General features: G+C 45.7%; 1 long non-coding RNA gene across 1 annotated transcript; it reads right to left on the reverse strand.

Moving 5' to 3' along the window:
- Positions 1-692: 692 nt before the first annotated feature.
- On the reverse strand, positions 693-25,507 carry LOC137483059 (uncharacterized). Its single transcript, XR_011004332.1, has 2 exons — positions 25,450-25,507; positions 693-2,002 (listed from the first exon to the last, which is right to left on the reverse strand). It is a non-coding gene; the product is annotated as an uncharacterized lncRNA (long non-coding RNA).
- Positions 25,508-27,506: the final 1,999 nt, after the last annotated feature.

Raw genomic sequence — 27,506 nt, forward strand, 5'->3', positions numbered from 1 at the left:
GCAGGAGTGTCCTGACCAGGGCTGCTGCCAGGCAGGAGTGTCCTGTCCAGGGCTGCTGCCAGGCAGGAGTGTCCTGTCCAGGGCTGCTGCCAGGCAGGAGTGTCCTGACCAGGGCTGCTGCCAGGCAGGAGTGTCCTGTCCAGGACTGCCCACAGGACTGGATCACCCATCCCATCCCACGAGGCTGTGCAGGGCTCAGAGGACAGTTACACTGCAGCAGATCAGCTTTCTGCTTCTAGCTTGGCATGGCTGTATCTTCTTCTAAGATACAGAGGACTCTGCACCCAATCTGTGCTGCCAAGTCTGCATTTCTGGCCACATCTAGTGGCCACCACTGCAGAAATAGCTGGGAGGGAGATGGGGATGCAAATGACACAGCAGCTGTACTTTAAAATGAAAACCATTTCAGATCCTCCAGGTCTTATTTCATGGTGTTACTTTTCTGTCCTCTCTCAAAATCCTTGTGTAATGCAGTCAGGAGACGTGCCTGGCTAACACAACTGGCCTTCTCTGTGTCACTACACTTGTAACCCTTCTGACTACAGTATCAAAATGTGGTTGATGCCATTTCAATGGTAATAGAATTATGTGTTTAAATTTTTTTCTCATCTTTGTCATTTGAAATATATACAGTTAGCCAATTTGCATTTGAAAATGATGGAGAGGAAGATTCACTGGAGAACAACAGCTGCTCAAACAAATGAAAAGCATTTTCTTATTTTATTTATCCTGGAACAGTGAGTGTGCATACAGCATCTGGTCCTCCATGAAGTCTTTGCTTCTTGCCCAACTTCCAGCTGGAATGACTGAGAGTCAGTGTGATCTGCTGACCTTCCTCAAGGTCTCCAGTGATGCCACCCAAAACAGAACAAAGCACCCTTGCTGGATGCCTTTCATGCTAATCCCTGAATCAATACATTTCCAAGATCATTACTGGGCTTTCATGCACTGCCAGAAGATTGTGTTCCAGCAGTTCTCTCATTCTCTGTGTTGTGTATCTTTTGGAGCATTCTACATTATAAATCATTTTAACTCTCATTGTATGTTCCACTCCCCTTGTGTAATAATCAGAAACGTGGGAAACCATTCCTTCATATCTTCCCAAACAGAGACTGGAAATGTTGAAGATAAAGAAAGATAGAAGAAGTTGCAGCTCAAATCCTTTTGAGTCCTTGAAATGAAGCAGAGTGTTTGGAGGGTGTTATCATGGCCTCACCTTCTGCCACATTCCTGTCAGGAAAAGCCAGGTTTCTCTGGTTGCCTAACAGAAAGGCACCTGAATAATAACCTCCCACGGCTGGGATTTTTATTTCATGTTAAAAAACCCCCAAAGACATGCCAGAACGTCAGCATCCTACAGGCGAGGAGTGTGTTGCAAATGCTCATCTGTTCACAGGATGGGTAAATCCTCCACGGCTGAACCTGCACCCTTGGGGCGGTGACTCCTGCCAAGGGACCCGTGGGAGGCACAATCCCATTGTCTCCTGGGACATCAGGGAAAACAAACTGCCTGTTATTGTGAGCGAGAACAAAGTCCGGGAGAGCAGCAGGCACCTTTGTCTTCTAATTAGCACCGATGGCTAAAGCTCTTTAGAGGAGGGACTTTCCCACTGTGCGTTTGCACGGAGGGAGCTGATCCGATGAGGGCAGCTGAATGCTGCGGTATAAATAATGAACTACACAATAAACACTACGAGACTGGTTCACTTGAGGGAGGAAAATAAACACAGCAAACAAAGGCATTCATCATGTTAGTTAGAAATGCCATGTCGAGACCCAGCAGAGGTTCTTGCAAGCTTTCTCAACAGTTCAGGTTAAAAATTTCATTCCATAAGTATAAAAAAAATACTTTGCACACCAAACTTTGTGATGTCAAGCATCCACCCAAAGGGAGAATGAGCACTGATTTACTTTTCAATCTATATTCAGTGTCTGACCTTTTGAAGAATTGGCTTTGCATATTCTTTCCAGGTGGCAGTGAAGAATTACTGCTTGATCTCTCCTCCAACAAGAAAAAATTAGCGAAATATTTATTTCAACAATGGCTGTGTATTACCCAGCCAGGGAACCTCGTGATGCACAGGGAAAACATTTCTGTAGTAAACCACGATAAGGGCTGAGAATACTGCCAGTGCTGCAGAGCTCTGGGCTCAGAGCCACCCTCATGACTTTATCCAGAGGTTGTTACTGATCTAATCTACAGTGAGATGATCACAGGAGACACTCCTTCCATTATTTAACTTGGATTTGGACAGGGATATTTTTTTTTTGTTTTGTTCTTTATTCTTCATTTGTGCTGTTATTAATACAACACATCATTAGTGAATTTCACAGGTAAGTGACTCTTGTCTCTCTTGACACATTATTAATCAAGAGTGATGAAGATGCTGCACCCCTCACACACTTGAGCTACGTGACCAACCCCAGGCTTGAGAACTATCTGCAGTGCACTGCAGGGATCAGCCACAGCAGCACACAGGTGGCATTTTGGGCACACAGGGACATTTTGTGGGGCAGGCAGCAATGCAGGCAGGGTCTCCCAATTCCTACACTCCTCTGAAGTGAGCAGGAGCCAGCAGACCCACTTTATGCAGACACACAGAGAAGCCAAAGCCAGGAAGGAATGTGAGATGCCAGCTCTCCAAGAGATTGATATCTGACAGGAGGGAAAATACCCACCCAGACAAAAAAAGACCTGCCATTCTGAGGGCCTGCTCTGCAGAGATGTGATTCTGGCCATCTGTTCAGCTGCACATGGGTGCCCACCAGTCCTGAACTGGGGAGGCTCAGCATGCTGAACCCATTATTTGGGTCTGGTATTCCTGCCCCTGCTGCTCTCCAGTCCAATTTACTCAATTTAGGCACTCACAAGCAAGATTTTGATGACAGCTGCAATCATAACACCATAGATGGACGGAATAAACAGACCGACTCCTAATAGCTACTCGTGTTTGTTTATTTTTACAAACAAGCATTTCTCCTGGAACTCATACTGCAAGCAAGAAAATCCATCAGATTTCCAGAAGCAAAGGATGAAGTTAAGCTCCACAGAGGTCCCTTCTAGCCAGGTCACTGAGCCAGTGGGCAGCCTGTGACCCTGGTCCATGGAAAGGACAGCCTTTGTTTTCATATGTGCTCCCAGAGAAATGTGGAAATTGAGCAAGAATAAAATGCACAACTGAGCTTCCAAATTTTAACAACGTATCAGACTTTGTGTGTTGGCAAGAGTTTAATGTCATTGGGTGGTACAGCATCTGGCTTAATGGGACTCTGGATGTGGTGGTGAATCTGCAATAGAAGCTGTATGGAGAGCACACAAGGGACCCCAGCAGTGCATGCTTTTTTCTGTATTTATTTCCCCCTTTATCCAAATGAAAAGTTGCTCATAATGAAAATACCTGTTTGCTTTTTGTCTGTGGAAAGCCCTAACACATACCTGTGCTGCCACACCACCTCCCCTGCACACACTCACATCCAAAATGTCCGACTCATCTGCTGAGCTTGTCAGAAATAGTTACCATCACAGCCTGGGCTCTTGAGCTTGGGAATGGTAATGCTGAAACATCCAAACAGGAGATGTCATCCTGTCACCACGAGTGACAGATGATTATGGCCCTTTCTAGATGCCTGTAATTAAGGTTACTTTTAAACTTGGACATGAACATCCAGGAGCACAGTAAATGGGGAAATCCCCCAGCAGCTTTGGATTTCTTTTCCTCTCCCTGCTTACTTACCCTACAGGTCTTTCAATAAATTAAAGAAATCACTAGCTGCTGCCTATAAAACATCCTGGAAGGGGAGATGAAATTCAGAGCTCCACATAAACACAGGGATGAGCATCACAGCTGAGGCTGAAGCCATGGGTTGGGCACATGCCATCCTTCCCTGTCAGTGTTCACACAGGAACAATGTGGGAGCAGTGCCTCAGAGACAGGCTGTTACCTTGAAAATCAGGACTGACTGCTACCAATCTCTCTCTGTGCCCTGTGCCTCCTCGTACCCGTGCCACTGCTGCCTTTTATCACCTTTTTGCATCTATTTGGTACCATTTTTGCTCTCAGCCTGTGGCAGGAGGTTTTGTTAGGGCGGTGCAATTTAATACGAGGTAGATGAATGATGTCAGCAGTGGGCTCAGGTACCTGAAGACTGTGGTTCAGAATAACAACTGCACATCCCTGTTTGACTACGTGACGCTGAACATCAGTCAAAGGAGGATTAGGACTTTCCTGGTAATAGCTAAAAATGAAAAAGGTGCCTAAGCTCTTCCAATAAAATAATGTATTTTTAGTCTATGGAGAGTCACACCAAGACTCAGCCAGCAAACAGGGGAAAAAAGCAAAACAAAGATTATTGAAAGCTTATGTTTAAACAGTTTCAGCCCAAATATTTACTGATCACACACACACACACACAAAAATGCTGGTATGTTTTGCAATGAAGAGCTAGAGCCTTTAATTGCATAGGAAGCCAGGTTTGGGGATTCATGAGAAAATAAACATGCCCCCTTGCAGAATTCACTGTAAGGCTTTACATTTATTTATATTCCTATTTTTCTTTAACCTACATTCCCCCTGACAGAGGGGTTGTTTTGGGTAATAATCTTTTCATATAGGCCAAGTCTACTAGAAACTATTTGCAATTCATTTAAAATATGGATTCTGAAATATACTGCAAATCCCTTTTGCTAAGATAAAAAAAGCAGAGGGAAGAAATAACATGCCATTTAATCTTTGGGCTCATCAACTCCTGGAAGATTATTTTGACAGGTAATTTGATGTATTTAACTGAACTTCCAGTCTACTTTCCTTGAAGAAAGCCATCATTTATGACTTGCTGTTGTGTAGGAGCATCCCAGATATCTGTAGTGTCTTTTGAAGAAATATTTACAAGGGGAAAGAGCATATATTAATGTTTCCTTGCTGCTCAGGCTTAGTTCTAAAATCCACAGTGCATCCTGTGTGCCTCTTCCCTGGCTCATATCAGCTGCTTCTGCCCCAGGGAGAGGGCAGCCTGGGAGGGCTGGTGGATGGCCAGCAGGGAAGACAAAATGTATGTGCTCACAAAAAAGGCTGATGTCCCCATGGGGACACAGGGACACACAGAGCCATGGCATGCTGGTGCTGCAAAGCAGAAACAGCATGTGCTGCTGCCCTGCACTGAGGCACGGCCACAGGAGCCACTCCTGCCCTTCCTCCTGGCAATGCTGTCTTGCCAAGTGATGCTGCACAGGGACTGAAGAGCTCCCCCACCCTAAGGGGGTTTAGCCATCTCTGTCCCTGCAGAAACAGGGAGGGGCTGTGGCCACACAAAGTACGATTTTGCAGGATTTATTGCTGAGGGTTTGCACTTTTGAGTTTTGGGAGCAGAAAGGCAGCAACCCCCCCACCCTGACAGCCCTGACTGTGGGAGGGCTGGCTCTGAGCTCGGGTCCAAGGAGAGGCAGGACAGAGATGCCAGGCTGGGGACATGTCCTAGCACCTGTGCACTTAACTCAGCTTCCCATAAAACCACCTTCCTTCCCTTAGGGGTTTTTCTGAGGTGAAGCTCGTTGCACTGCAAGACAGTGGGACTCTGCTGGAGCTGCTGGGACTTAGGCACTGAGCACTCCTGCAGAAGCTCACTGCAAGCCAGAAAACAAGGGAGGCTTTTGTGTTACAAATAAGAAGTAGGTCAGATCCCACAAATGCAAACAGACAGGGAAGAAGGCGCTTGTGGTTCTTTACAGTCATCTTTGGGATTAGCTTTGTAACAAGCACCAAAACCCCTCAAAGCACTGCACCCAGGCACAGAGACATGGCTCTTGCTGGGGTGCTCCTGTCTGGGCATCACTTGTGGCCAGCACACGTTCCTTGCACATCACAGGCTCTGCTCCAGAGCCCACTGCCACACTTGTGTGAAACTCCAAAAATAAACCACATCAGACTGCAGGAGCTGGGATCAGACTCTTCACTTGTTTGTACAGAGCTCCCTGCTCAAGGTGATGTTCTGCAGAGCAACCTAGTGAGCAGCACTCAGAGAAAAAGAAGCATTTCTGGACACAGAGAGAAAAGCCAGGCTCAATTTGAGCTCATTAGCATTTTAAAAATCCAGCTGATAAAGCTGTGTTTTCCCTCTGTCACCTGTGTCTGGAGGGCTGAGGAGAGCAGTGATTGCCCATTGGTTTATCACAGTTTGGATTGTACCTGGCAGGGCTCTGGGGAGAGGCCAGGGTGGCACCAGCCTGTCACTGAAGCACCGTGTCCCCTCTCCCTGTCTTACTGTAGGTTTAGCCTCACTCATTTGCCATTTATTCCCCATAATGCCTGTTTTAGACCAACCCATCCCACAGCCTTGAGGCACAGGCAGTGCTGCCCAGGTGGGACTGAGGGCAGTGTCAGCTCTGCTCTTTGCAAACCAGCCTTGTCCCTGCACGGACAGAGTGAAGGAGACCCAGAGAGCAGGGGGCACTTAGAGAAGCTGCCATCAGCAGAACCAGTCCCATTCTCCTAAAGCCCAGCCAAATGCTGAATCCCCTGACTGCATTTTTAGGTGTTTTTGACAAGCAAGTTTTTGACTGTGCATGTTCTTGTCCTTCCCTTTCTCTAAAAGCACAGTTTAGAGGAAATAAGCAAATTATTTTCCCAGGCAAGATTAAGACTATAGTACCATTTAATTAAGCTGTTGTTTTAAATGTGCTCTGATGTTTTACCAGCCCGTTGAAGGCCTGGGAGACGATAAATACTTGTCTGCAACCTCTTTCTGTGTTCTGAGAGCACATTTTAATTACCACCCTCTATCCCATTTGCAGCCAGACACTTTACAAGCTCTCCACCGTGGTGCAGATGAACGATGGCACTTTTTGCCCTCCAGACAATGCCAGGCACTCGCCTGGGAAGCAGCTGAACAAAGAAGGCTCCTGGAGAGATATAATTGAGGGCACCAAACAATTTACAGGACAGCATCCCCCAGCTTGTCTCTTCATGACATAAGAAACCCATAAATAGGTCAGATCTTCAGATACAGAGTTGTATGGAGCAAGGATAATAAATAGGAACCAAGTAAGTGTCTTAATCATGTGCCAAAATCTTTAGGCCAAATTGTTTTGTTGCCAGACTTTGACCTCCCAGCCCCAAACCACAGCAAAGTCTGAAACATCATCAGCTGCAATTTGCAGAAACCACCCCAAATGTGGAGGCTCCCAGGAATGTATTTCTCTTGTGCATATTTTCCCTCCAAATGCTGAAGTATCAAACAGTTAAAGAGCTGACTGTAGGTACAGTGCCATGAGAACAACCTCACCTGGCTGCAGCCTTCCTTGATAGAAATATCCCTCAAGCCTGGTTGCAAATCAGCAATTGCAGCAAGAGAAGTCAAAATTAATGAAAGGCAGCAAGGCAGCTGACTCCAGAGCATGATTTGGGATGATACACCAGTGATGTTTGGGTCACCCTGACTGGCAAAAAAAAAAAAAAAAAAAAAATATTCTGAGTTCTTCTCCCAGACCACAGACACTTCCCAGCTTTTCAGAATCAAGGAGTGAGCATCCAAGGGAGGTGCAAGTGCCCCAGAGGGTTTGGGAACACAAGCACCCCTCCTTTTCTCCCTTAATTTTTGACCTTAGCCACCTATGTGGCAGGCACCTTGAAACCCTTTGGGCTGATCTAAGCCCACTAACTCTTCTTTCTGCTGTCTTGAGACTATTTAGGACACAGCTCTGCTGGTACCAAGCATAGCTGAAGCAAGGCAGAGCCATCTGGCTGAGAAAAACAACCCTTAGTTCCAAAATCACACCTAACCATTCTGCTGATGCTCAGAGGATAACACCAGGTAAGGATTGGTCTTGATCAGTTTAACCTTCACTGTGCTCCTCCTTGGGAAGTACCAAATTAGTTAATCACAGTAAGAGAAAAACAATTCTCATCATAAATATTCACAGCATCATGTGCAGTACAGAAAATCCTGTCTAAATGAAGGAAAATAAATTAGGAGAAGATTCTGGCCTGCTGATTAAAACTTAGCACACACTCCCCACCATCAGCTGACATTTGCCTGCTCTTCAGATACTGCAGTCACACAGACACAGCCCCTCTGGCTGCTGGTGACATTAAAGGATGAAACTCCCCAGATTTTAGGAGGATCAGGGAGCGACACTCGCTGATGTTTAGTCCTGAGATTCCTCCAGGCACGCTGCTGAGCCCAAATCCTGCCTGTACCAGGGCAGAGAACCAGGGCAAGGGAAACCTGCAGGGAGGGCCAGGGCCATAAGAACCAGCTCAGAATTGTCTTGCTGATACCAGAACCCCAGAGAGCAGCTCCCTTCAGGTAGTGGATTTGTTCTGAAACTCATACCTGAGAAATATATTCAAATATTAGTTATTGTTGGGCTCTAAAAACCTGATTCCCCTTGAAATCACCCTTTGGCACATGTCTATACATTTTCCTTATTGTAATTAAAATTAAACTTCATGGCAGTTGTAACCCTAGACCCAAATTTGATTCAAAGTAAACAAAATTATAAAATAGGAGGAAAAGGAGCACCTCTTGCACTCCCTACCAAGCCCTGATTAATTTTTCATTTACAATTATTTTCTGTGCAGCACTCGAGAGTTCAGGTAGTAACATTAAAAATTCCCTGTGCCCTCAGATTTCCCTAATTAAAATTGACAACCCTCATTTTGAACCACAAACATAATTACCCAGTCCTCCTCACTGACTTGATAGCTGAGGTTGTTTGTTGATAATTTATGAGCATTGGAGAAGATGAACAACAAAGCTGAGGCTCTGGAAAGCTCTCAGTTCCTGCCTTTGAAGTCAGGAACATGCCAGCAGCTCAGAGGCTGCACACAGGGTCCCTTCCTGAGGCTGTGCTGTGCCTCTCACCTGTGACAGTGACATCCACAGGACTCCTGGTCCCACCCCAGGGGTTGGGAGAGATCCCTCTGGACTGCTTTTCTGGAGTGTTTGCAGAAACATCAGGGCAGATCCTAAACTCCAGCTGCTTTGGGGTATGAAAGGTGAGCTGGGGTTGCCTCAGGACACCCCAAAAGGAGAGGATGTCACTTGTGTGGCCACTTTGGTATTTGTCTGTCCCTGTCTGAGAAGCCCCTGCCACCACCCCAGCTGAGCTTGGCTTTCTTTAATGGCATCACACCACACATGCCCAGCCACTCTTTCCAAGAGTCTGAAAAACAGTTTCCATACACAAGCATATAGTTAAAAAAAAAAAATTCCTCCAGGTTTTCCAGCATTTCCTTATCACCTACAACCCCCCCATGTCTCAGCACCTGCACAAAATCCTGGCTGCAATGAATACTTTCAGTTTGAGGTCGTGCAAAACCAGCCCCATGCCACCCATTCGTCCCTCCTAGTCTGGGTTTTGGGGAATCTGAATGTCCCCCTGCCCAGTTATATCTGGGCCACACAAAGCAGCCATCCCTCCTGGGATAAGGGGCCCAGTGGGTGCAAAGGATGTTAATGGCATGGAGGACGTAGGTGGCAGGCACCATGTGTCAGCCAAATAACAGTTTACATTAGAGGTGGGGGGTAGGGAAGCAGTGAAAAGGAGAAAGAAAAAAAAAAAAAGCATTTCAATGACTGTTTTCTCTGTGTCTGTTTAGGGTTTTTCCCAGCCTTGCTCTCAGGGAGAAGGATAGAATCTCATTTTTGGGAATGCTACTTAATGCAGAACAGCAAAGCCTTTTCTCCAAGCCTCTATCTTTCCAGTGTTTAAAGGTGATGAGAAGATGGTGTTGTTTTGTCTACCAGCTCTTGGACAGCCCAGCCTATTCCAACTGCCAGGAATGTGGGGACTGTGGGGAAAAAAGAAAAAAAGAGAAGAGACTAAAGCACAGAATGAGGATTATTAGAAATGCGTGTATAAATGAAATAGCATGCTGAGAGCTAGGCAGCATCACTGAGCAGTGCAACGAGCAAACAGAGCAAAGCATTAATATTCCCTTTCTGGTTCAGGCTTTCCATGCATTCACAGCAAAAGCAATTCAAGTCCACTCTGTTCTCCCCTAGACTTTCCTCCAACCAAGGGATGTTGTTGCTCTGTATCTTTAAAGAAGCTGTAACTCTATCTGTAAAGGGCAAAATAATTTGGTTTCTTCTGCTGTTTATAGGAAATTAATAAATCTCATTGAGTATTTGTACCTGCTCATTGCTCCCCTCTGAACCAGGAGTAGCACAAAGTGCCACTGCTGGCAAAGGAGCATTGCCTCTTCAGGGTTATTATGCTAAATTGGAGGAGCTAACAAATGAAAACCTAACCTGGGTAACTAAGATTTCCCTCCCTAGAGCTGGCCCAAGATGATCACAATGATATTTGGTTGGATTCAGCACACACCAAAGCACCAGCATTTTTCATCTAAGCTCTGTCCACTCCACGGTCTGCTGGACCCACCATTTCCACTGCAACACAGGAATTCATCTGCAGCAGAGAAAATAATTGCATGATTATTATTATTTTAGTTCATTTGCAATCCCCCAAAAGAAAGCAGATGTGCTGAAAGACAAAAAAGAGAAGTTGCAAAACTTCAGGATTTCAGGAATCCAACACAACATTCCTCTCTTTCTAAACTAAAGTTATATTGCTCTGCTCTCAATCTGGGGCTGGATGGGATTTAGGTTTTGGGGGTTTCTCCCCCCAGAATTTGTGGCTTTCATAATAAAAGGAATGCAAAGTGATTGAAGGAGTAGTCAAAATGGCTCATTTTGAATATTGAAAGGATGTTTCTACCTTCAGAAGAAGTTTTTCTTCCAGCAGTGGTATGAGGCAGCAGCATTGTGAGGCCAAGAGTTGATGAAATATTTGGATATTGGTAAATCTGCTGGAAAGAGTTCAGTTTAAAATGCAGCCTACTTCTGCTTCCAGCCAACATTGGGTTTTTCCTCTGACTTCAGGTTGTCCCTAACATTTGTGTCTCTCCTGCTGTTTTCCCTCAGGCCACTGCTATTTCATCAATAACCAACAGGAAAAATGACAAACTGCCAGAGAGCAATTAATATCCATCCATTTCCTCTTGCATTAGCAAAACACTCCATTTACAAACCAGCTCTGCATGCTGAAACAAGACACGTGCCACGATTGTGCCCATTTGTCACCAGCCCTACGCCTGCTCAGAGGGGGAGCGGGGACACTGCCAGTCCAGGGTCTAATCCCAAACTAAGGCCCTGGAGAAGCCCCTGGAAAGATAACTGAGATTAGGGTAAATCAGCAGCACCCCATCTATGTGTGGATGAATGAGGGCTGAGATTTCCTCTGGAGACTTGAAGAATGCAGGTTTGTGCAAGCAAGCAACAGGGCTCAACCCCCAGCTCCTGACTGCTATCCATCCTGCACGGGAGAAAACACCCAGACCTGTATCAGAGCTGCAGGGGAGGGATTTTCCTGCTCTGCCAAAAACCAGGACAGGTGGAAGGTCACAGCAGATGCTTTGCTTTTCCCACCAGAGCAGGAGAGGTAAAAGGAGCTGCAGAAGTTTATGAGGTGGTTACAGACAGGTCCTGTGAGAGTTTTGGGACTTTTCTTCATGATCACATGCCTGTGTTGAATTAATAAGCGCAAGTCTTTGTGTGCACAGGTGCTGTCACCAGTTCTGATCACAGGTTTGTCATCAGCACAAAACCCAGCTTTAAGAACATCTCATTAAAAACAACATGGGACAGGACTTCCCCAGGCCTCACAAACAAATTACACATCTCTGCTCCTGCTGTGTGTATAAACAAAAGAGCTTCTTTTTGGGATGGTGCTGCTCCTCAAATGTATACTAATATGGCTGAAAAAACTAATCCCTGAAGTTAAAGCACAGCAAGGGAAGCAGAGAGCTGGACTGCAGAAGTTCCCACCGAGGTGGTCCCTTGCAGTGACCCCCCCTGCTCCTGCCATGGAGGGGACTGAGCCATGCTCTGCCTATCCCATCGCCCCTAATTAAATACATGTATTTTGTTGTTGAGGCTTAGCTGTTATTGATTTTAGACATTTTCTAGTCAGATGTGGTTCACTTCAGCAAAGTGAGATGGAAGAAAATGTGCTTTTTAGTTTTTGTGCCATATTTACACTGCTCTTATAATTTAACAGAGTCCTTTACAGTTACCAATTATTTCTCTTTCAGCCCTCACTCTGAAAGAGGAAATCCTTGTGTCCAACAAAGGATAATGAACAGAAGCACTGGACAAACTCAGCAGTTTGCCGAGCCAGGGGACTTCGGGTAGTGCCATAAGTGAAAAACAGGACTAGAACCAAAACCTAGTTCTGTTTTGGTTTTTGGTACTGTGGGGACCCCTCCACTCCTGCCTGGCACCATTCCTGAGCCTCCTTGTGTCACCAATAGCAAAATCCCTTGTGAAGCAGCTCCTGAGTCACACTTCACAGCCCAAGATAATGAAATAAACTGGCAGCAATTTTACAGTTTTCATCTGCAGACCGTAAGTTCAGGGTGACCAGTGAGTCAGTGAAATGGGCACAAACACCTTCCAGTCCCGCTCAGGGCTGCTGTTGAGAAAGGTGTGGAGAATTTGGAGCACATCCACTGCCTGCTCTGCCTCTTTCCAGCAGGAATTTTTTGCTGCTCCTTCCTGGACAAACCTGTCTGAGCAACGTGCAGCCTGAGGGCATGTTGGGCAACCCCCTCCTGACTCATGGTCTGTAGGAGTGCTCCAAAAGCACCACTGGCTGTCCAGGTGAAACACTTCAGTGACACATCACATTTCCCTACCACCCAGGAGCTCCCCAGCCCTGCTCCTGAGCTGGGAAAGCCACAGCAGGTTCTGCCAGCCAGGGATCAAGTCCTGCTGCTTGCCACAGAGCTGATCTCACCCAGCTTGGTCTCGTGGCTGACTGGCAATGACAAATCCACCTCTCCATTTCTAACAGTCCTATTTCTGCTGCTCCTAGGGAGAGCAGCCCCCCTCAGGCCTCAGCTGGGGAAACCATCACTGAACCTTGCCCAAAGCAGAGCAGCTCAGCCCCCAGAAGCTTGTTAAGTTCACTGAACTGGCATCTCCCAAGAACACCAGTCTCAGCAAAACCATCCCACATCAGCCCTTGCACTCCTGCAGCCTTCACAAAGTTTCTGTTGGGGGAGGAAAGTCTTACATTGGGATGCCACAGCACAGCCCAACCAACCTACCCAGGCCCACATGTCAGCACCACCAGGCTGGGGGTTCTACGAGTCAGGAAAAAATGAAAGTTGCTGAAACTGCTATAATTCCAAACACCCAGGACTCGGGTGGGTGTTTTTTGCTGGTAGAGTAAGTCACCTCCTCACTCCTGCCCCTGGCAGGGTGACATGCAGAGTGTCCCTTGGGTGGGGACAGGCTGTGACCAGCCCAGAGCCAAGAGGAGTGTGGAGATTAGAGCAATTTGGACCTGTCACTTTGATGCACAGTGTTTTGCTTTGTGGTCACAGGCCTCGTTCAGTAAATAAAATCAGAGATGATTTCCTTTACCCCATGGGATTTCTTGATGCTACAATTAGCACTGAGAAGATTTTAAAACTCAGGAGTGTGAATTTATAGACACAGCTGTCAGAAAGGCTGAAAAACTCTTATCCCTTAAATTACCAGCATCCTTGGCTGTTCAGTGCTGATACAAAACCACAGAAGATGCTGGCTGTGCTGGCAACACCATTCCTTGTGTCCTCAGAACAACTAAAACAGGATAATACACATAATACAAATAAAAGTGAACATAATCCAGTCTTCAGAGTTATAATTTATTTTAAGATCTACACAGGAGTTAGGCTTTCTATATAATTAAATTTATAGATTGCCTTTGAATGCTTACCTTGCAATTCCTCGAGCTCTGATGAAAAGTGTGCTGTTTGCAATGACAAGATTTATTGCATCTAGCACTCTATATTATAGCTGCTCTGCTAACCACAATAAACAAGATATGAAAAGCAATCATACAGATAATGCCATGGAGGAACAAGTACCAGCTTTGTCTTTAACCCCTTCACCTGCCTTTCTCCTGGAAACTCCAGTCAGCATTCCTGCTGCACCGTCCAGCCCTAGTGGATTAAGGATTTTGTTTCTGTAGTAACAGACTCAGGGCTTGGATCCTTTTCCCTCATTTCTAAAGCACCAGTATTGCTGGGAGAGTTTCCCTCTGTCACTATGAAAGGTCACAGTCCTTGTCTGGAGGAAAAATAACTAAGCAGAGCCAAGCCAGCTGCTGTGGTGGGTGTTAGTGAGGAGTAATGGGACAGAACCATGGCTGTCCCTGTGGGACTGAGGCTTCACAATGCTTCAACACACACTTAAAAACATCATTATTTCTGAATTTAAACCCCTTCCCAAAGGCTGGAGGTGGGTTCCCAGCAGAGCTGGGACATCCCGGCACTGCTTTAGGCTCAGCCTTTTACGGCCCAGCAAGATGTTGTCAGCTCAGGACACAGTCATTTCATTAGTCATGTTTTGCATCACAAAAGCCTGGATTTGACCCTGGAGACTTATAAACATTATTTAAAGGGGGAATTTCCATGTCAAGGTCACAAGGAGATATATAAGCTTAATCAAGACACAGCTCAAATTGAATAGTCCTTCACTACCCACATGCCTCAGAATATTTTCTCAAATCATGCTCCCTACCTTTAAATCTTCACCAGATGCAGAAATAAACAATCCAGAGGCCAAGGCAGCAACCAAAGGCAAGAGTAGCACTGATTAAAATCTATTTTCTTGCCATCCTTGTTCATGCAGTGTAAACAATGAGCCCATATTCCTTGCACCTAATCGAATAAGTACAGCCCTGCTAAATATGGGCACACGGGAGGACAAGAAAGGAAGCAGCCACTTGTTTTCTGCCTTACACATGAAGACCTTTGGCCACTTCAGACAGAGGAATGAGAAATGCTGCACAAGTAGGAATTCACTGCTCTATTACAGTGTTTTCTGCCCCAAAACTCAGTTAACCATTTACAAACTGGATAAAATACTTCTGTGCTCTTTTTTACTCATTTGTGTAGGGACAACTGATTTCCTTTTTTTCCTGCCCATATTTTTGTTTCTGGTTTTAAGTCTGTCTCCAGTCAGTCAGAAGCTGGCACAGTCCTTGTCCACACAGAAGTACCCCAGAATAATAAACTCCTTGTAAGTGATGCCAAAATCAGGCAGTGGCAGGAGAGGGGGCAGCAAGGTCTTGGGTTTAAGAACAGACCAACTTGTTCTACCCAGCGTAGAAAAATTAAAATACGCTGGAAATAAGTATAAAAATAGACTAGGGTCTGCAGTCCAATCAGAGCATATATTTAGTAGTTGTGAATGGGAAAGAAGAGAACATTCCTGGAAATTGTTCAAAAAGCATCCAAGCAAGATTACAAGATTTCCAAGCAGAGATTCTTAAGGCAGGTTGCTATGGATGCTGGGAAGGGTGTTACTCTCTGACCCTCATAACAAAATATGTTTCCCAAAAGCCATTTATTCCAGGAAATGCAAGGAGTACTTTTATTCTGGAAACCTCCAAAAAACAAGTAGTCTGGAACACAGCACCCTGACACAGCACAGGACCTTCAGCACTGGTGACAAATAACTCTGGGAAGGACCAGGAGAAGTGACCTAACCCTTTCCTTGGGCTGTCAGTCAGGGAAAACCCTTCTGACTAAATTTTTCCAGCTGCTCCTAAGAGTTTCTCGAGATGAGACTCTCCCATCCAACCAAAGAAACCCAGTCCCTGCCCACACCTCTAATGCCCAATATGTGCCCCAGGTGCTACAGCTGAACTCCTCTGTTCCCTGCCCCACCCACCAGGTGTAAGAAAACCAAAGTGCATCCAAGTCGGTAAAATGAATTTTTTCAGGATAGGAGCAGAAGAAGACTGATCTCCTGTGAAAATGACAATAGTAAGGATCATGATTTCCTTGTATTTCCTTGCTGCATGTCCTAAGAAGACCAGATTTTGTGGCATCTGCTGCTTTAGCAGCTCCTGAGCTGCTGGAGACAGGATCTGTGAGAGAAAGTGAAAGGCCTGGCAAGTCTCAGAGCCTATCAACACCTGTTGGTGCCCAAGCTTTTGCCTTTTGCAGACAAGAGTTCCTGTGACAGAACTACAGAATAGTTTGGGTTGGAAGAGACCTTCAAGACCACCTTGTTCCAACCCCCTGCCATGAGCAGTGAAACCTTTCTCTAGACCAGATTGATCAAAGACTGAACAACCATTTCAGGAATAAACAACCTGTTGATTTTTCCCCCAGCTGAGAAGTCCAAGAGGTGCTTGCAGAAATGTGTATTGTTATATTAAAAGATTAGTGACAAAAAAGTTTGTGGCAGGCCATGTGTCCCTCTGGGCTGCTCGAGGACAGTAAATGCATGGCATGTTTGCTGCTTCATCCCAGACAGAGCCTGGGCACTGGTGGCACTTGCTGAAGAGCTGTTTGAGCTCTGCATGCCCCACCAAGCTTGGATCTGAGATGAAACTGGCATGACAAGAAAACTTCTGTGCTGCAACCAAGGAAAGTTAGACATTAATGACAATGTTCTTGGGGAGAGAGCATGAATTTATTGTCATGAAATGATCCTCTATGGTAAATGTTTGCATGAACAAACACTAAGTACCCCAGAAAACAGGTGATGGGCAATATAAAGTTTTGTTCTTCTAGCCCAAGGAATGAAGAATCAGCCACCACAGGAAGCAGCCCAAAGCTGATGTTTGCAGAAGTGCACGTGCCTTTTTGACCAAAGTGCTCCCACAAGCATTTGTCCAGAACATAAAAGTAATGATCACTGTCACCTGGCTTAGGGGGGTTAGTCTATTTGTAATTTAATACAAGAATTTCACAGAGATTTCTGCCTTATTGATTTTGCCTAATGGAACAAGCTCGTTTCCTAGGGGCACTGTGTACTCCACTCTGCACAACAAATCCAAAGGGCAGGAGAGCTCTTCCACCCCTATCCTAGTAGACTGTCAGCATTTAATTAATCCAGGAGCTGCAGGGCAAATTCTTAGTGCAATAAAAAAAAAAAAAAAAAAGAAGAAGGCAAAGACAAAACATCAATTTATGCTCTGAATGCCCCTGTGCATTATGATCGTACTCTTGGAGCATTTAAACTGGAGGCTACAAGGCTGCTTGTAGCACTTGAGTGCCTGTCAGATTTCTCCCCTCTAAGGCCTCTGCCAGATACTCTTTATCCTTTATAACATCAAATGGTTTCAGTAGGAGGCTCTCTTTGATGCTGATTCTCTCTCTGATTCTCCAGGCATGGATAAATGAAGGCTTCCTTTATATTTGGAAGTGTAATGAAAGCCCTTGGCATTTATACATGTGAATACCATGCATTCACACACAGCACAACAGAGCTGGGCGGGTTCTTTAGGAGCACTCCATTGCACAGCACTGGATCAGCCCTGGACATCACCACCCCATGTACACACAGTTGTCATCCCTGAGCACAAATGAAACCTGTGTGGGTGAGGGGGTGCAGAAGATCATGAACATCTTTTTTGGATTAACACACATTTTTCACTGCCTGTGAAATCACTGACCAGTTGTATCATCTATCCATCTTCTTTTAGCATCTTTGAAGCTAAATTTAGAACACTAACATTTAGAAATTACTTGTGCTATGGTTTTGTTAAAGGTTTCACTCCCTGTCATACTACACACTGTCAACTGCTGGACTGTTAAATCCTGTCCACGTGGATCCCACAGGGAAACACACTTGTTTGGTTCTCTGCAGGTCAACTAAATAAAACACATTTTTAAAAGAAAATATTTTATAAGCTGTAACAGCTTATCCATGCCAGAGCAAAGCCAATGCCTCTACAATCTGCCAGGAAACCATGCAGATCAGGCCAGGGTTCTGCAAACTCTCCAGCAATTTGAGGTCCTTGGGAACTCCCTCCCAGATACACAGAGCTCTTGGCAAGGAGCATCAGCCAACAACCTTGACAGGGACACCACACTGCCCAAATCTGATTTCTGAGCACAGGGTATATAGAAAATATCAGACAACCACCTTTGGCGAGGAATTAACCAAAAGGGGGAAAAGCCCTGTCAATACATTTTTGGTTTCAGTCTCCAAGACTTGACAAGGTGTATATAATTTAGGGCCATGTGCAGGAAACAAGTGATTTTGCAGCCGGACGTGGCATACTCCAAATTTAGGTGACAACAAGCCTTTTCTGGCACAAAACACAGACCAGAATTTGACACCAGTAGTTGATTCACTGTGAAAAATGGGTGTTGATTGCCTTGGCTTCTTCCAAACACATTGCTACCCAGAGATTAAAGAACACATGGTGAGGATGTACAAAACTGCTGAATTTTATGGGAGCACCTCTCAGCTGCCGAGCAACAGAACTAAAGTCACCGCCTTTAGTGTTTTCAAACTTGTATGTGCCTTTCTAGACTTTCAGAATCAGGGGGTTGGGAAGGTGTTAGGGTTTTTTTTCCAAGTGTGATAGCAAAACTTATCCCTGCAATGCTGCAGGGAGTTCAGAAGAGGGTTGTTTTGGTATATCTGCAAGCTGAATTCTCCTTTGTCTGGGACACAGTCATCACTGCACATTCACCCACAGAAAGTCTTCATCCTTCTTTGGCATTGGAAGAAATAGGGCAGAATGGGGACCCACATACAGGAAAAGGCAGAAACCCAACACCCAAGTACAGTCTGTGCCATTAAGAACATTTTGGGTTCAAGACTAGTGTTTATCTTCCTTGCTGTTTAGGGAGAAGCTTAATGGGACTGTAAGGGCTTACTTGGGCTAAAACCTCAGCCTAAGTGGTGGTTGATGAACAGTAAGAGAACCCTGCCAGGGTCACCAATTGCTATTAATGGCTCCTCTGTGGGGGCTAAGGATGGTCAAACTGCTCTTTGAAAGGTTACTTTGTGTGGTACCCCTTTAAAATGCTTGAGTACACAAAATACTGACCCTGACCAGGAAGCAACAAAGTTCTTGTACATCATGGGAGAATGAGCCATTGCAACAAGGATCTTTGTCTCCTCATCACTGGCTTGGGACAGGCTGCTTCCCCTTCTCTGTTTGATGAGACAGCAAGAACCTGCACACTCCAGAGAAGCAGACGGACAACTGAGACACCTCAGCCAGAGCAGACACGATGCCCAACAGGGCTGCCACCATCCCAGTAAAATACCATGAAACAGCAAGGAGTTCCTGGCATACCCAAAACCCTTCCTGTTCTATAACCCCTACTGCCCATCACCACAACTAATGGAATAAATAATAGTTAAAACAGAGTATTAGGTGCCTGATCTTTAGTTCTTGCATTAAAAGTGGGTGCAGCAGGGGAGGAAGTGTGTAGGAAGGTGCCCTATCCCAAGCAAGTTCTTTGCCATCCATCTGCCTTCCCATGAGTTAAATCCCAAAGACACCACCAGCATGCAGATAACTGGAGACTGGATTGCAGCCAGCCCTGCACAAGTAAAGGCACATTCAAGCCCAAGATGTTTTCTGGCATCAGTATCAAGCTTCCTTTCTAGCAACTAAAGATGCTTAAAGGGCATTATAATAGCTGCCTGAATATCAGAGACACTCCCATCACGGTTTGATTTCCCTGTGCAATAATAACGTGTGGTCAGATTCACACAGGGTTTGCAAAGGATCAAATCTGCTGTTTTCAAAGACAGCTGGGAATACCCCTGGAAAAATGTGAAAAACACAGCATGTGTTGGGAGCGGTGCCTCTCCCTCATTATTCCATGTAAATACAAGCAATCTGACCCCTCCAAAGAGACTTTGCATTTCTCAGAAAATGACCATCTGTCAGGCAACAAAGGGCGCTCATTATTTAAATTAAGAATCTATTCCCTGCTGCCATTTTCACTCACTTCTCATTACAGCAGTCTCAAACACCCAGTTCCCTTAGCTGAGAGCTGACATCACCACTTACCCCCCCTTCTTCAGCAGCCATCACCCATAAACACCCAGCTAAAGGATGCCATAGCCTGTGGGCCAAGAGAGCCCTGGATTTGCCATCCAGAGGAGTCCTGTGAATCAGAAAATACACACAAAGGGCCCCATAAACTGACGGTGTAATAGTGACTTTTAAGCATATTATTATAAAATCTAAGTTTCCTTGAGTGGTGACACCACAGAGGTCCATCCTCAGGCTGGGCTGGCAGGGGCTGCCTTCAACATTCCCAAATAACCTGCACTGTGCTGGGGAAAGAAGGTAATGCCACCAAAATATTGCATTACTAAATCATCATTTGGGACCCACAGCAACACCTGCCATGAAGCTGCAGAAACAGAGGTGGAGGAAGCTCAGCAGAGCCCCAGCTCCCCTGCACAGCCCTCTTGCAAGTATTTGCTGCTCAAGACAAGAGGTTTTTCTTACTAGCTATTCTTGTTAATCACGAGGCTTCCTCCTCCCCACACCCTCCCATCAAGCCAGAAGAATCATATCAACAAATCCTCAGTTTGACATGATTTGCTAAATGTCACTTGTCACAGGGATGCACAGCTCAGGGAAACGTGAGCGAGAAGCCAGAGCAGGGATGAGGCCGCAGTGCCAGCGCACCTCCATGCTGTCCTGGCTCTGCCTCGGGCTCCCTAGAGCAACCCCCTCCTCTCTCTGGACCTCATTTCCCAGCTGGACAAGAGGAAACATGGGAAAACCTCATGTCCTGTGGTCTGGGGGAGGTAAGTAAATGAACAGCTATGAAACACACAGATCCTTCAGTGGTGTAAATAAATGAGGCCACTCTTAGAAACACCCAGTTCCTGGTTTGTGAGCAGGTCCAGCTTCTAACAGGCTGCTGTCTCCATCAGGAAATACCCAGAGGTTCAGTGGGTATGGAAATGTCTGACTTCCCTACGGCTGGAACGACAGCAGGGCCAGCTCATGCCAGCCGCGATGAGAGCACACTGAGCTGGGGCTGATAATTGCACGTGGTCGGGAGGTACTTTGTGAATTAAAAACTCTCTTTGCTGGAGGCAACTCACATGGCCAGACACAGGAAAGGATTGTGAAGTACTCATATTCTCTGTTGGAAAGAGCCTTGGGAGTGCAAACTATTTATTAAACAATAAAACCCATCAAACTGCTTTCAATATTTTATGGGAGGGGAAATGCATTTCTATTATTTTTAATAAGGCAAGGTTTAAATGTCTTCAGAGGAAAAGGAAAGGATCTAAGGGTAGATAAGGGTAGATTCTCCACAAGCAATCCCAACCTGTGTTTATTATAGATATTGTCACATCCCAAGATGCAAAAATAAGCCCCAACAAAGCCCAGCCTCTTGTGTCAAATCACTTTATGTTCTATTAAAAAAAAAAAAAACAAAAAAAAACCAAAACAGCCAAAAGGGAGGGTGAGCTTTAGGAATGATGCAATGACATCAACTCTTCCCCTGATCAAAAATCAAGACTGAACATGTAGAAGTATGTGATCTTTCCCAGAGCTGGATCTTAGTGACCCTGTACCAGGAAATCCTGAGAGCTGTGTCTTAGACTGAGCCTGACATCTACCAAGGAGACACAAGCAAACATTCAGTGACTGTATGGAGGTTGGCTGGAGCCAGTAATAGGTGACCATGAATGCTGGTCAAACTCCAGCATTGCTGAACAGCTCAAAAGCATGAGAAGAAATCCCATTAAATGTGACTAATCAAAGATTTGGAGGGAATGGTCTGGCAGTGCCTGCTGTTTGCCTCCAGCATGGCTTTTTCATGCTGCTGGATGCTTTTGAAGATCTGCAGCCTGGTCATTTGTGTGTTCAGTGTCTGGCTACAAAAGCACCCTCAGCGTGAGCTTGTTCCCACTGCTGCTAGCTACCTTCTGGGGGGAAACAAGCAAGCAAGCAAAAAAAAAAATCTCTGGTACAAATTCAGGAGATCTGGACAAAAATAAAACAGAGCTCATCTCTGGAGCAGTCTTCAAAATAAATTAGTTGAAAGTAAGTCGAAGGTTTTCATCCAAAAACAGCAATGAAAAAATATTATAGAGACACCATTCAAGCAGTCACTTAAAGAGATGGGCAAATATTGGCAGGGGAATATGGCACTGTGTGCCTTCCCTCTGGAAGTCTTTGTTTCTGTCACAAGATGCTTTGCCCCAGGGCCTGCCTCTAGGAACCTGCTGTGGAAGATCCCAGAAAGCCCCAAGTGCACACACAAACAAGGTTTGCTTCTCGACAGCACAGATTGCCCACACCAGCAAAGTCACAGATAAAGTTCTGCTGAAAATGTGGACTGTCTATTGCCAGAACATAACCCTGCAAAAGGGACCTTCCTCCTGTTTTGCACAGGAAGAACCTCGGCTCAGTTACTGTGTCTATCTGGGCATGACACAGCAAAGCCGATCTCAACAGGTCCAGAGGAAAACAAAACCTGCCTGAAAAACTCATGGAAAAAAGAGTGAACCAATTTGGATTATTTAGATGGGGGAAAAAATAACACACAAGGAACATGTTTCAAATGCATAGAGGGCTTCCCTGCTAAGATGGAAAATAGGACCTAATTTCCATGTTTAAATTGCTAAGGAACATTTTACAAAATAATAGAGTCATTTGGGCTTGGAGGGACCTTAAAGATCATCCAGCTCTGACCCCCTGCCATGGGCAGGGACACCTTTCACTAGACCAGGCTGCTCCAAGCCCCATCCAGTCTGGCCTTGAATATTTCCAGGGATGAGGCACTTGCAGCTTCTCTGGACAGCCTGTGTCAGTCTCACCACTCTCACAGAGAAGAATTTCTTCCGTTTAAAGCCATTCCCCCTTGTATTCACATTTTTCCATGTAGATCTGAGCTTTTCCAGAAAATGATGGAAAGCTGAAGAGTCAGATGTGCAAAAGGGGTCAGATGTGACAAGAGTGGGGGCTCAGCAGTGTCCAGCCTGCAGCTCACGAGACCAGGGGACATTCACAGTCACACACAGCCCTGCAAGAACCCCTGTGCTGTGCCCAGCCTCTGGCACCAGTGTCATGGTGCAGGTGGGGACACTGGAGCTTTGACAGCTCACAGCACAAGAACTGCTTCCACCCATCTCATGGCCACAGCTCCTATTTCCCCAGGTGAGCAGAGGGAAATGTCTTGGCCAATCCATATCCTTGTCCCTCAGGAATTGCTGCTTTCTCCTACTTCTCCTTCCAGCTCACATTTAAAGCAGCAACACATTACATCTCCCAGCCAGCACAGCACCTTCACTACCAAATTGGTGGTTAAATGAAAATTCAAAGGAACATTTAAAAATTTCATCAATGCCACTTGGACATATGCCTTTAGGCTGTTGATCTTTAAATGAGATGTCACATGTAATTTAGTGGCTGTATTAAGTATTGTTTTTCACTTTTAGCTGCATTGCTGTGGGCAGCTGTGTATCAGTGCACACCTTCATTCTTCATTAGGGGAGATAAATGAAAATGGCATCATTTTTCTGAATTAAAGTCCAAATACCTGACATGTCAATACCATCTAATGGAACAAAGCACTACAGATTCCTCAAGCAGGTGTTTAATTTGCATGTTATTACTGACAAGCAAGATTAATGCTTTGCTAAATACTTATGCTGCAGTAACAAGAACAGCAGAGGGGGTTATATTTAAACCTGCAAACAAGGACAAAATATTGTAACTCCCTTTCTCTCTTCAAGTGATTCAGCCTTTACAACAGAACTAAAATATTACAGCTTTGTATCTGTTCCTACCTCCATGCTGCATCTTGTGCATTTTTGGGTTGTGCCACCCAGATGTTTCACAAGTTCTCCCTATAACCCAAAGCTATGGAATGGCAGCAATGCTCTCAATGGGAACAGGGATGTTACCTGCTGCTCCTCTGCCCCATCCCTTCCTTCAGGGAAGGGCTTGGGAGAACTTATGAAAAAACTGAGTTTAAACCTTGTCCCAGAGACACTCAGGCCCCCAGGACATTTTTTTTTTTCCACCATAGGCTTGTTCTTGCCAGACTGTTGCCTATTTATGCATTTAACAGCAGAACAGCACAGGAGTCCAAGCTGCTTCTGGAATAATGACAATTAAAAAAAACAGAACTGCAATTAAATTACAGCTCAGGGCCATTTGCTACACAGGAAGTCTTTGCTCTGCAGAAACTTGCTGCAAAGATTCATCTTGTCCTGAGTAACACCATGTGAAATTGGAGCATCTGCCGCTCTTCAGGAGAGATCTTCTGAATTTGTCCTACCACCATTGTTTTGACAAGGATAGTGGGAATTGCTTACAATTTTTAAATTTTACACTAGAAATTTGAGTAAGTTCTTACATGTTGTGTACCCAGCTCCTTTTCACCCCAACCAAGCTAGAAGACCTGTGCATCATCAGATGGGAAATTTTACAGGACAGGGCTTGTGCTGAAAATCTGCCATTTTACAGGGAACACACCATTTGTCAACCAGACCATATGGCACCCCCAGGTAATCAGTGCATGAAGAAAATGGGAATTTCTCAAACATCAACCCAGCTACATCCTGTCCCAGAGCAAACCCAAACCAGCAGGTCAGACTCTTGCCTTGACACAAGCCAGCAAAGCTCTCCTGTCTTCAGTTGGGATTAAGAGAGGGACCTTGGTTTTTCAGTGCCTCACCACAGTGCTCCTGCAGGATTTTAATAACCTGATCCATTAGTTTTCCAGAAAAGGACTTATATTGTTTTGAAAACAACAAAATAAATGCCACTACTCACTGGCTGTCAGGTTAATGGTTCAGAACAGGTCTGTGTGCTTTGAAAAAAACAAAAGTTCAAGGCACAAAGCCAGCATTAATTGCAAATAAAAAGCAAGAGTGATGTTCACATCCATCAGCTGCTCTGTCAGTAGTGCAGTGGTGCTTCAGCATTGCTGGGAAACATCACCCCCAGCAAGTCCAGCCCAGCAGGCTGGCACACAGCACATCTGTGTGGACAGGGCTCACAGGGGGACACCAGCCAAGCCCTACCTCATAAATCAGACACCAGGGAACAAAGCAGCAGGGACTGATGGACCTCAGCACAGAGGGAAAGGCTCTGGGCTGCCACCTGCAACAAAGTCCTTCAAGGTTTCTGAAAGCCTGTAACAGCAACAGCACCATTTGGCCACTTCCACCCTTTCCCGCGGCAAATGCTTCCAAAAGGAACCCAACCCCTCAGCTCCACGGTGTCTCCCAAACTTTCAGGGTATGCCAGCACGGTCCCCACAGCTGGCACCGGTCCCCTCGGAGCAGTCACCTACAGCCTTTTAGCAGAGCAAACCACACACAGTGAAGCCCTCCAAGAGCTCTCGCTGAGGGCATGGGACAGGGAGTGCTGGCAGGACACAGGAGCAGGGGCTGTGAGGACACCACTGTCACAGTCTGTGTCACCGGCACACAGCTGTCCCCAGGGACACACCCTGTGCGGCTCCCCCTCTGAATGTTTCACCATGTGGCCACCAACCCCGGGGGACCCCGGGCCCCCCACCTGAGCCATCATGCTCACCCCACACACCAGCCTTCCACAAGATTGCCAAGAGCCTGGTGAGGCATTTCAATAGCCGCAGCTCCTCTCCAGCTTCTTATGTTTAAAAGCATCATTTTCCTCACCTGGCATTTCCTTTAGGCAGCTTAAGGGCCAACCTCAGCAGCTTCACAGCCATTCAAAACTTGCAATCAAGACAAAAAAAAAAAAAAAAATCTTTACTCACATACCACAAACCCAGCCCACCTCCAACCTCACTGCAAATCTTGGATTTTAGGGGCTGTCCCTTTTTTATAGCCACCCCAGGGCCAGCAGGTGGAGTGCTAAATCGTAGCAAGCTCATCCCTGTTGCTGGGCAGCTGCGGGCAAATTGGGCAAAGGATTTATTGGCCCTGAAGTGATTAATGCAGCTGAGAGCCCCCCTAGGCCAGAGGGTGCAGAGAGGATCCAGCCTCACCTGTGCCTAATGCGTCCCATGGAAGGCTGGTGGAGGGAAGATGTCCCTGCTTAGCAGCACCTTACCCGTGGTCAGCATTTTGTGAAAAGCCTCCTAGCCCTGGGAAGAAGCCTCAGTCAATAACCAGCTCCTTCAGCTGCTGCTCTGCCACTGCCTCGCAGCCCGAGGGAACTGCTGCATTCAGAGTCATTACACAAAGCAGACACCTGTGCTGCTGGGTTCCTGCTGCATTGCATAGCATAGGAAAAAAATTAAGAAAAGCACTACATTAATTACTGTTGGCTTAAATAAATGTTTCCCGATGGCAGCAGCCAGTGGCCGGTGATACGGACACCCCTTCTCAGAAGCTGCTGCTGCAGAGCTTCCCAGGGGCTCAGCAAAACCTGGAGAAAAATGGGGCATCCCAGCCTCTCAGCCCCAGTGGAAAAAACTCATTACCATGATCAAAAACTTCAGTGTCTTCAACCTGTTCCTATCCTGAACGTGCACTTTCAGTGATTGCTTTAATGTTTGGGGAAGTAAAAAGGATTTTACCAGAAGCCCATCTGGGCTGTGGCACTGATTTCTCCCTGGAGCTCCCATGTCAGCGTGCTGGTGGCTGAAGGAGGCACTTTTGCCATCAGTAATTCACACTATTTTTTTATCCTGGATTAGCAACAATAGGACAGTAACTAATTCTGCAGCTTCAGTTGTGGTTTAGCTTGTATTTTACTTAAAATTACAGACTGAGAAAAATGAAAGATAGCACGTGGGCTCTATCTAAATAACTCCTTTGCCCACCACTGCGCCCATGCTATAATCTGCAGGCCTGTCTGCACTCTCAGTAAACTCTTTAAAGATTTAATCAAACAAATTAATCCCTTAACTTGCCCATTCCCTCATAGCTGTCATTCAGGAGGCAGCTTATTTTCTGATTTCTAAGAGCCTGATTTCTGCCAAGTGCAATTTTTAATGACACAGTCCTTTAAAAATGGCCAGATGAAAGATTTGCTCTGAAACCCCCAGTTTATATCCTGGAGTTTGCTGTAAATGAAATTGAGATCCATTTAAATTCATCCCCATGCCACTGAGCTCTGTGAAAGGCAGGGCCTGCTCAGAGCTGTGGGAGGAGGTGATGGGATTGAGCAGGACTGGATCTCCTCCCAGCCCCACTGCTGGCTGCTCTGACCTTGGCCAAATCATTTAAACTCTCTACGCTGTTTAGTCATCTGTAAAATTAGTATATTACTATTTACCCACCTCCAAGAGATAAAGTGAAGGTCACCATTTGTGAAATACTTGGAGACCTTCCGGGGAACAGAACTCAGGTCGTGTCTGCTGGTTCCCAAACAGCACCCTGAGCCAAACCCTGCAGATCCCAGGTCTGTGGCTGATCTGAGGGAAGAGATCCCAGTGCCATGGGGTGAGCAGTGTCTGGATGAGGGCCAGCAGCTGAGATGGGCAACAAATTACTCTTTCTTGGAAACTTACCTGGATCAGCTCTGCAAAGAGCTCTAAGGTTTAAATCATTCTTTGAACTATTTTCACTTGAAATGACAAAATAAACAGTTCCATGCCTGATGAAACTCTGCAATGATCATCATTTAAACAGGAATGAAACTGGTAAACCTTTAATTGGTTCTGCCAGCCATTTTTCCTGGAAACATATCCATCCTACGGACTGCACAGGCAGTGCTTGAATTGCTGATGGAAATGGCCTTGGAATCTGATGTACCTGGTGGCTGC

This window comes from Anomalospiza imberbis, chromosome 15 (assembly GCF_031753505.1).
Source record: "Anomalospiza imberbis isolate Cuckoo-Finch-1a 21T00152 chromosome 15, ASM3175350v1, whole genome shotgun sequence".
NCBI classification, from domain to species: domain Eukaryota; kingdom Metazoa; phylum Chordata; class Aves; order Passeriformes; family Viduidae; genus Anomalospiza; species Anomalospiza imberbis.